The sequence below is a fragment of the Notamacropus eugenii genome, chromosome 6, assembly GCF_028372415.1.
Source record: "Notamacropus eugenii isolate mMacEug1 chromosome 6, mMacEug1.pri_v2, whole genome shotgun sequence".
NCBI classification, from domain to species: Eukaryota; Metazoa; Chordata; class Mammalia; order Diprotodontia; family Macropodidae; genus Notamacropus; species Notamacropus eugenii.
The window spans coordinates 305,276,790-305,288,287 of record NC_092877.1 but is presented as its reverse complement, the minus strand read 5'-3'; positions in this window follow the sequence as shown (position 1 = coordinate 305,288,287).

Here is an 11,498-nt window from a genome sequence, read left to right as displayed (position 1 = left end):
CCCAAATGGAAGAAAACAGTAGTCTGAGTTTCAGGAACAAGGTTGGAGGACTATACTGTGTAAGAAGAGAAGGCAGAAGAGGACAATTTCCTCATTCTTTCCTGGGTGCCTAGCCCCAGGGTCTGCTCTCCTAAGCTACTCTATTTTCAGAACTTCTCTACTCCTTCCTCTAATTCTGAACCAACAGATACTTTAAAGTTTCAAGATCTTTATTCGTTTGTTTTTTAATGTTCATCCTATTCACGACATCCCAAGGTTGCCCTTAAGGTACAAGGTGCATCAATAAATAATGAGATTATATATCCATTTATTTTGGGTTGCAACATAACTAATATAGAAATGTGTTTCGCATGATGGCCCATGTATTTTTTTTTATCATTTCAAGGAGAGGGGAGAGGAAGGAAGAAGTGTGAGAATTTGGAATTCACAATTTTAAAAAATGCTAAAAATTTTTTCATGCAATTGGGAAAAATTAAATATATCTTTTTTAATTTTTAAAAAGAATAAAGAGCATGGTATGGGATGAATAACTGGTTGCTTCCATGAGTTCAGTTCCATCATCCAAACTTTCAGTCAAGTTCCATACGCTAAGTTAGCTCTTTATCGATTACAATGTAGAAGTACCAATCATTCTCTTAGTTTGGTTTTTATTTGGGTAATGCCAAGGACCATTCCATTCCATGCATTAGGTACTTGAAGAAGCATTATAAGACAAAGATAACCTAAAGATAAAGACTAGAAGATGTTTTAGCCTAAAAAGATCTGTTCCTAAACCATTTTAGCACATCTGGTCATTTTCCCAAGGGAAACAGATGGTGAGAATTTCCAGGTCAGATTACTACTTGATTACTTCTGCCTCAAGGACATACCCCAAGATTATTCAGCTAACATGATTCAATAGTCCTGATAGATCATTCACAACCTTGAAGGGTCAGATCTCACCAAAATTTGAAGGGTGAGATCAAAACCACCCAGCTCAATAAATAATAACAAAACCAAAACTCCTGTTCCCTTAGTCAGCAGAAATAATCTCATATTTCCAGTTATTTCTCAAAGCTAAACTCTTCGTCTTACTTGCTGCAGGTTCTGTTTGTGCAAACGCAGCACCTTTAGGAATCTAGAGGAAGAGTTTGTGAACAATAAAGTGATTAAGTATGGTAGCTGACTGCCAAGGTTAATACTGTCTTCAGGAATCCCTATAACAAGGATAGAGTCTCATCTCTCCCAAACAATTTCAGCATCGTTGTGCCTTAATACAGATAGTAAATTCCACTTGTGTTTGAGTTGGAGAACTGAGATCAAATATTATTTTGGCAACTTTATTTTAGACCTATCCCACCTATTTTTAATATCCCCAGAAAAGACCTTTTCACTTGTCATTTCTTTTTTTCTTTTCCCCTTATCTCTACCTCTCAGGGTTGGTCCCAGAGGATTCAAGTGGCTTACCAGGGTAATTGCAGCAAGAAAAATGGCAGAATGAAGAGCTAACCCCTCCATTTTTTTCCAGTGCTATCTTTCTTTGAGGAGGCTATGACCAGAAATGTTACTACCTTATTCATGCACCATTAAATGATAGTACTCCCTCAGATCAAAGGAACAAATAACAATTATTTCTGTGGGAAAATGATAGAGAATGCTACCTGCCCCTTGATGGAGTAAATATGCAGAATGAGACACACATTTTCTGACATGGCCAATAATGGAAAATATTTCATGTGGCTATGCACATTCATTACAAGAGTTTTATTTTTCCTTTTTGTAGGTGGAGAGATGGGAGGAAGAGAAAATAAATGTTCATTAAAAAATAAAACAAGTCAAAATTTTAAATAATATTAGTCCACATAAATCTGAATGAATATTGTTGAGCAGAAACAAACAAGTGGCGTTTGTGAGATTTTCTATAGTGTTTCCAATGTACTCTATATTTACTAACAGAGGTGACTTTGGCTACAATACAGTAACTGGCTCCATTCTGAGTCTCTGGCACAAGATTGCAATGGCTAGATCATCTACTTGCCTTGATATGTCAAAAAAATATCTCTATATGCTGTGCCTTTGAATCAGAATTAATTAATCAGTTTACCTGTCATCTACCCTGTGCAAGAAATATCACTCTAAATAGGTGTTGCTGTGGCCCTGATGTGATTATTCTTGGAGATTTAAGTGTTCAGAGCTTATCTGTTCAGAGAAGGTTGGAAGCAAGAGAGTCTCTATGTTTTGTCTGGGAAACTGAGAAAGGTTTTTAAGGTCAACTAATGAAAACATACATTGAATAATATTTATGAAGTGCTTTGAGTACTTTGTAGGAAAGGTACTTAGGCACTGGGGCAGCTAGGTGGTGCAGTGGATACAGCACCAGTGCAGGAGTCAGGAGGACCTGAGTTCAAATCTCACCTCAGATACTTGACACTCACTAGCTGTGTGACCTTGGGCAAGTCACTTAACCCCAATTGCCTCATCCTGGGTCATCTCCAGTAATCCTGATGAATATCTGGTCACTGGATTCACATGGCTCTGGAGGAGGAGTGAGGCTGGTGACCTGCACAGCCCTCCCTCACTCAAAGTCAAGTGCAAGTCATGTCATTATTTCTCTGATGGCATGGTCTTCTTTGGCAACGAAGGATGAACACACATTTAGAAATTAATATTATCTTCATCATAAAAATAACTCTTAGGCAAAACAGTAAGTAGAATATGAGGAAAAAAAGCTGAGAAGAGCATGTTCTATATGAAAATGTTGCTTATTACACTCCACTCAGGACCTGGGCAATTCTGAAATTAACAATGGATTGACTATTCTGCACTCTAAGTCTTAGCCACAGTAGGGAAAATTTGAAGAATTTCCATTTTCATTTGAAACCGTCAATCATTTAGATCTGATAGGAAAATTACAAGGGGGATAGGGTGTGTGGGAACAAATTGATTCTGTATAAGCAGATGTAGGAACTATTTTCCAATGAGGAACCTTGACTCACTTGAGTATATTTCAAAAAGGGGAACATGATTTGAAAGTTTTGAATTGTTTAAATTTTTTCAAAAACAATTTCTAGAAAACTGTCAAATTATATGAGCCAGATTAATGACTCAGTGAACACACAAAAAATTCTGACACATAGAGCTTGCTTTATAGTTTATAAAGCGCTTTTGTTAATTTGGGTATTTGTAATAGTCAAAATGACTTTGTTCAAAGTTATTCTTTAAACTACATTGTTGTTACTGTATACAACATTCTCTTGGTTCTGCTTATTTCACTCTTCATTGTTTCATGCAATTCTGTCTGCGTTTTTCTAAAACCATTGAGCACATAATTTGTTATAGCACAGTAATATTCCACTGGGGGCTATCTCCGGTCGTCCTGATTTATATCTTGCCACTGGACTCAGATGGCTCCAGAGAAGAAAGTGAGGCTGGTGACTTTGCACAGCCCTCCCTCACTTAAATCCAATTCACTTGCAAGTCATGGCCTCATCTTCCTGATGCCATGGTCCTTTTCTAGAATGAAGGGCAAACAAAGCACTTTTGTAATCTTTATCATTTGATAATTTTTTTTGTTTGTCATTGTTCAGTCATTTCAGTCACGTGTCTGACTCTTTGTGACCCCATTTGGGATTTTCTTTGCTGTTTTCCTCTCCAGCTCATTTTACAGAAGAGTAAACTAAAACAAACAAGGTTAAGTAATTTGCCCAGGGTCACATAGCTTGTAAGTGTCTGAAGTCACATTTGAACTCAGGAAGATGAGTCTTTCTGACTTCAGGCCCAGTGCTGTATCCACCTAGTTTTCTCCTAAATTATTTTTGTTACCAATTAATTATAAAGAGGAAACATAAGTAAATAGCAAGCTGCTTCCCTTCTGTGGGTCTCAGTTTCCACATCTCTAAAACAAGGGGGCTGAAGTAGATAAGCCCTAACATTCTATGACCTTAGTCTCTATTTGCACATGAGTGCTGTAGTCTAAGAAGTATATGCTGAGATGCATATTTTTGCTTCCAAATATCTTATCTAAAATGTGCTACAGTTTTCAGGCTAAGACAAATGGACTAGAATTAGAAGAAAACCTGAGTGCTTTGAAGACTGGGTCCTATTTACAGAGACCAATTTGTTTCTCTGCATTATTGAAAATGTAGCCCCTGTGCAGCCCCATAGCATTGCAAGTACCTTAGGCTTGGAAAAATTGGGGTCAGGGGGAGGGAAGTGGAGGAAAGCTTATTACCATGGAGATAGATGGAAGCAAATGATCACACCATCAAAAGCAAACTAGAGATGTACAAAGCTTTTGTGATGCTGATCTATTTTTTTAAGTAGGAAGAGGAAAAAAGACACAAATAAAAGGACATCTTTCTCATTAAACTCAACACTAATTTAGTCATCAGTGCAATAAAAGTACTCTTGAAAGCCCACTGCTAGAAAATACTGTACAACAAAGAAGCACAAAAGGTTGCTGGCGGCCAGGTGTAATTTCCAGGTTGCAAAGTACACCCGAATGGATTCCCAGTGATTCTGTTACTACTCCTGGCCTTGTTTCCCAGGTTGTCCATCCACGAGGTAGATTCTGACTGTTTCGTCACACTCACCTGATGACCAAATATTTAGGAAGAAGAAAATTGCAAGAGTACAACCTTTCATTTCAAGATGACCTCCAAAGAAACTGTTCAAAATCAAGAGATTTGAAAGAGAAAGAATGAGTGGCAGTACTTCTTCCCCTGTTTTCATTGCCTAGACAATGTCAAGATCATTTTGATTGTTTGATAAGAGACAAGAATCAAGGTTACATAAGGTCATTCATGTAAAAATCAAGTAACCATCAATTAGACTGTTTGCATGTACAAGACCTTCCTATTAACCCCATCTATCATTATTTTACTCTTATCAAAATTGAAGTGGACAGCTGACAGCTGGAAAGAGTTTAAAATCAGTCCTTCATTCATAGTGCAAGAGAGCTACATCACTCAAGGGTGGATATGCCATTCATTGGAAGCCGGGGAACTTTAGCTTAGTCCAGAAGCAGGGAGGCCATATGTATAGATGAAAGAATCTCAGAAAGCTTGAGTTTGAATCCTGACTGACACTTACTAGTTCTGTGACTGATATCTTTAAACTTCAGTTTCATTATCTATAAAATGGAGATCATCATATATCCATGATCTCCTTACCAGGGCTGTTTAAGGAGAGCTCTTTGTAAAATGTGAAGTATAATATGAATGTAAGTCAATATTACTGTGACCCTATTGTATGCACAGAACCTGGCTCACAGTAGGTGCTTAATAAATGCTTATTTCTTCCCCCCATCATTGTCTTTAGGCTCATTGTCTTCACTTTTCACTACTTTCTAAACCTTTTCTGGCCACTGAATTCTAATGTCTTGACCTTTCCTGAACCCTGAAACTGTTTGCCTATCTGGGTTCAGAGATCTGTCCCCCACAATCTTAATTATCCACCCCATTCTTTTTGCACTGTAACTCTCTCCCCAATTCCCCATATCCTCCATTCAAATGACAAAGTGACCTTCCTAAAATGCAAGTCTGACCCCTCATTCAGTGAACTCCAGTGGTTCCCTCTCACCTCCAGGATCAAGTACTAAAAAAATCTTCTTTTTTGGCTTTTAAAGCTCTTTATCAACTGGTCCTCTCCTACCTACCTTTCTGGACTTCTTACATACCTCACTCCCTTCCTATAATTCAGTGACACTGACCTTCTTTACTATTCCTCAGAGGTGGCACTCCATCCCCTGACTCCAGATCTTTATACTGGCTATCTCCCATACCTGGAGCCCTCTTCTTCCTTACCTCAGTTTCTTGGCTTTCCCAGCTTCCTCCCAGACTAAGCTTAAATCATTCCTTCTCCTTTTCCAGTTAACCTCCCTCCCCTAGTTCTCATACCTTTTCTCAGAGATGACTTCCAACTACCCTGTATGTATCTTGCATATACATAGCTGTTTGTGTGCTATTTCCCCTATTAGAATGTGAACTCCTTAAGGACCATGTTTTCATCTTTCTTTCCATTCCCAGCATTTAGCTCAGCGACTAGCTCAGAGTAAGTGTTTAATAAATTCTTGTTGGCCAACATGAATTAATGTCAAATTCTGGGTTTCTGCTAGTGGCAACTACAGGGGCAGAGAGTGGTAACACTAGAACAGTATAGTTTCCAAGCCGCAAAAGTAGGGTATGTCAGGCAGTGGTAGAACAAAAAGGGAGTTTCTAGAGCATACCAAAGAGTGTAGTGAGGCCAGGAGCCACTATGTGGAGAAATAAATCTAAACTTTCCCTTCACTGATATTGAAAGTCATATGGACCATGTAGGTCTCCAAGGAAAGGGAGACATACTTGAGGATAGGGTCGCTGACCCTCCCTTGGTTATTTCCTCTGTTATAAGGGTCTTAACCACAGGGTGATGCTAGAAGTTTGGAGTCACTTTAGGGACACCAAGTTTGTTCTTTGCATGGGGATGGGAAAAAGGGATGGGACATTCTACCTCAAGGTGGCACTATAGGTCTAAAATATGTCTGTAAGCCCCCAAGGAAAGGAAAAGCTCACCAGAAATTAAAATTACCATTTGTTTTCTACCACTGTCGAACCACTATAGAACTGTGATTCTGTAGAATCATTGCTTCCCATTATATAAAAATGAGACCACCCAGGCCAACAAGTCTTGGGGCTGATCAACATAATGCCATCTTTGTTGATAGCAAGGCCTATGTATATCAAAGGGCTGCTCCTATAGCATATCAAGTGTCCACAGCTTGATAAACCCAAAGACCAAAGCTTCTGGAACAAGAATTTACCATTTGACAAAAAGTGCTGAAAAAACTAGAAAACAATATGGCAGAAAGTAAGACCAACATCTGATACCGTAACCCAAGATAAGGTCAAAATGGGTACATGATTTAGACATAAAGGGTGATACCATAAACAAATTAGGAGAGCAAGGAATAGTTTACCTGCCAGATTTGTGGAGAAGGAAAGAATTTATGACCAAACATAAGATACAGTGCATTACAGGATATAGTGTGAATAATTTTGATTACATTAAATTCAAAGGGATTTGCACAAACAAAACTAATACAACCAAGAAGAGAAGGAAAGCAGAAAACTAGAGGGAAAAAATTACAGCAAGTATCTCTGACAAAGGCCTCATTTCTCAAATATGTAGAGAACTGAGTCAAATTTATAAATTTATAAGACTACATTCCCTAATTCCCTAAGTGATAAATGGTTGGAGGATATGAACAGGCAGTTTTCAGAAGAAATCAAAGCCATCTGTAGTCATATGAAAAATGCCCTATATCATGATTGATTAGAGAAATGCAAATTAAAACAACTTTGAAGTACTACCTCATATATCTATCAGATTGGCTAATAGGACAGAAAAGGAAAATGATAAATGCTGGAGGGAATGTGGGAAAATTGGTGCAATAGTACACTGTTGGTAGAGTTGGGAACAGATCCAACCATTACGGAGAGTAATTTGGAACTATGCCCAAATGGCTATAAAACTATGCATACCCTTTGACCCAGCAGTACTGCTATTAGGTCTGTATCCCAAAGAGACTTAGCTATTCTCAACCATACAATGATTCAAGACAATTCCAAAGAACTTATGATGAAAAATGCCATCCACCTCCAGAGAAAGAATTGACAAAATCTGAACACAAATCAAAGCATACCATTTTTTTTCTAGAGCATGCCAAAGAGTGTAGTGAGGCCAGGAGCCACTGTGTGGAGAAATAAATCTATTTTTTTATGTTTTTTTTATTTTTTTCATGGTTTTCTTAAATCTATCTTCTTTCACAACATGACTAATATGGAAATATGTTTTGTATGATTGCACATGTAGTATCTATATCAATTGGCTTACTGTGTCAGGGAAGGGAAAAGGGAAAGAAGGAGGAAGAGAATTTGGAACTAAAAATTTTTTAAATGAGTTCCCAAAATTGTTTTTACATGTAACTGGGAAAAATAAAATATTTTTTAAAACTGTGGTGTTTTTTGACTGAGGGAGAGCTACATATCCCACAAAATGTCAGCATGTGAGATATGAATCCAGCAAGAAAGCTAAAGACTGAAAACCCACTAAACCAATTGCTTTCTATACCATGAAACCAAGGCCAGTTGATTACACTCAAAAATATCTTTTGAATAAATTTGATTTTAGACACACACACAAAAAAAGACTTTGAAGCTCATCCTTAACCAGAGGTGCTTTGTTCTCATTCCCAGTGAGTTAGGATAATTAATATAAGATAGTTATAAGTAGGTTGTGTCTTGGTTTTCATGTGAACTGGATAGATATCTTAGCTAAGATCTGCCCCCTTCCTTTCCTCCAAGAGAGACTGATTTCTTCTTTTGTGAAGAGTAAGAGGAGGGATCTTCATTATCTTCAAGAGGAATATTTAGTGGGTGATGGGTATGTAGAGTGCATGAAAGGGAATCATATGAAATAAGTCTAAGAAAATAGGGTGGACTCATGTTTTGGAGGGCCTTACATGCATTTTATTTATCCTAGGGGCAACAGGGATTCACTGAAGATTTGGGGGCAAGAAACTGAAATGATCAGAGCTGGTTTTTAGAAAAGTTTTGTGGGCAACAATGCAGAGGCTGGATTATAAAGTAGAGAGACTCTTCAATGGGGCAAGTTAATTAGGAAGTTATGACTGTAGTCCATGCAAGAAGTGATGAGATCCTGAACAAGGACAGTAAATGCATAAAAAATTATTTCATTTTTTAAATATATAACTTTTGCCAATCCAATTAATCCCAAAAGTTTAAAATAACTCACTCCTCACATGAAGTACCCTGCTAATTTGGGAAACCTTTCATTTCCTGACTAGTTTGCCCTCACTCATATGGAACCTATATACATACATACATACATCAATGTATGGAATTCTCTAGAAGAGCAGCCATCACCTCCCCTTATAAGCACCTAGGCTCATAAGATCTCATATATAAAATCAAGTTTATTTATACAACAGTATACGCTTGTAAAAAACTTGCACCTGAATTCATAGGAAGTCAAGGGAGCTTATTTCTCCCTTTGATGTCTCCTCCCTTCTGTCCTTATGGAGAACCATTCAGTCCCTGTGATTCACAGATCTGCCAATATGATGAGAGACAAGGTCAAGGTTTCTGCTGACACACATCAGCCTCTAGGTTTCTGCTGTGTATTATCCTCTTTGTTTTATGCTAGTGGGTTCTCTTTCCACAGACCTGTACAACAATTGTTCTACTAGGGATCACAGTATTATAGGGCTTTCACAACTATTTCATGCTACTGGACAGAATAATTCCATGGGCATTTTGCTTCCTCTGTATTTTTACTCTAAATCCCAGAATTCTCTAAAAATAAATGGCCTCTTCAGGTATCAGGATAACTGTCTTTTACTCACACTATTTCACCAAGCTTCCATTTTCCATTCCTTATAGGAGGTCCCTGGGAAAGGTAAGGCTCATCAGAAAGGAAAATTGTGTGTGTGTGGTTCTTCATTAGGGTAAGAAAGAGAAGGCAGGAGGGTGGAGCCAAGATGGCAGAGTAGAAGGACAGAACTGTAAAAGCTCTCCTCACACAGCCCATAAAATACCTGTAAAAAATGACTCTAAACAAATACTAGAGCAGAAGAAGCCACAAAATGACAGAGTGAAAGATTTCCAGTCCAAGGCAGCCTGCAAGGTTGATAGGAAAGGTCTATTGCACTGGTCTCAGACCAGAGCACAGCCCAGCCTTGACCACACAGCATGGCAAGGACAGGACCTGAGCAGGCCTCAAGGGGTGGAATCCCTGACAGCAGCTGCAGTTCCCAGACTCCTCAAGCAATAAATGCCAGAGACAGCTTCAAAGGTCAGTGAGAAAGCTTTTTCACCTGCATAAGAAGGGTTCCCTGACTAGCCCTGATCCCAGGAGGCAGCAGCATCCATTGTTGTAAACACTTGGCCTAAAGCTTCTGGGAGAATCAAGTGGCTGATCTGGGTCTCAACCCTGAATGGCAATCCTGGGGTGAGGAAGCGAACTGACTGGCATGGTGGAGCTGGTGGAGGCGCTGGAGAGGGAATCCTACTCACAGATCCTGTGCAGAGGAGTGCTTCTGGTTGCTCCCAGACCAAAACACAGGGCAGGAGAGGAGTTTACTCCTCTCCCTTGATTGTACCACCTTGGAGGTACTGAGAACTTACAGGTCCTTAGAGTATACCCTCCTCTTGACAAAGGACTCAAAAGTCAAGTAACTGGCTGGGAAAATGCTCAAAAAAGGGGAAAAAGTAAGACTATAGAAGGTTACTTTCTTGGTGAACAGGTAATTTCTTCCACCCTTTCAGATGAGGAAGAACAACGTATACTGTCAAAGAAAGACCTAAAAAGTCAAGGTTTCTGCATCCAAAACTTCTAAAATAAATATGCAGTGGTCTCAGGCCATGCAAGAGCTCAAAAAGGATTATAAAAATCAAGTAAGAGAGGTGGAGGAAAAATTGGGAAGAGAAATGAGAGAAATGCAAGAAAATCATGAAAAGTGAGTTAACAGCTTGCTAAAGAAGACCCAAAAAATGCTGAAGAAAATAACATCTTTAAAAATAAACTAACTCAAATGACAAAAGAGGTCCAAAAAACCAGTGAGGAGAAGAATGCTTTAAAAAGTAGAATTAGCTAAATGGAAAAGGAGGTTCAAAAGCTCACTGAAGAAAACAGTTCTTTAAAAATTACGATGGAGCAGATGGAAGCTAATGACTTAATGAGAAACTAAGAAATTACAAAACAAAACCAAAAAAAATGAAAAAATAGAAGACAGTGTGAAATATCTCACTGGAAAAAAGATCCAGGAGTGACAATTTAAAAATTATGGGACTACCTCAAAGTCATGATCCAAAAAAGAGCCTACGCATCCCCTTTCATGAAATTATCAAGGAAAACTACCCTGATATTCCAGAACCAGTAGGTAAAATAAATATTGAAAGAATATTGAAACAATCACCTCCTGAAAGGGATCTGAAAAGAAAACTCCTAGAAATATTGTAACCAAATTCCAGAGTTCCCAGATCAAGGAGAAAATATTGCAAGCAGCTAGAAAGAAACAATTCAAGTATTGTGGAAATACAATCAGGATAACACAAGATCTACCAGCTTCTACATTAAAGGACTGAAGGACTTGGAATATGATATTCCAGAAGTCAAAGGAACTAGGATTAAAATCAAGAATCATCTACCAAGAAAAACTGAGTATAATACTTCAGGGGAAAAAGTGGTTATTCAATGAAATAGAGGACTGTCAAGCATTCTTGATGAAAAGATCAGAGCTGAATAGAAAATTTGACTTTCAAACACAAGAATGAAGAGAAGCATGAAAAGGTAAACAGGAAAGAAAAATCATAAGGGACTTACTAAAGTTGAACTATTTACATTCCTACATGTAAAGACAATATTTGCAGCTCTTGAAATTTTTCTCCTTCTTTGGGTAGTTGGAGGGACCATACATACATACATACATACATACATACATACATACATACATATATGCA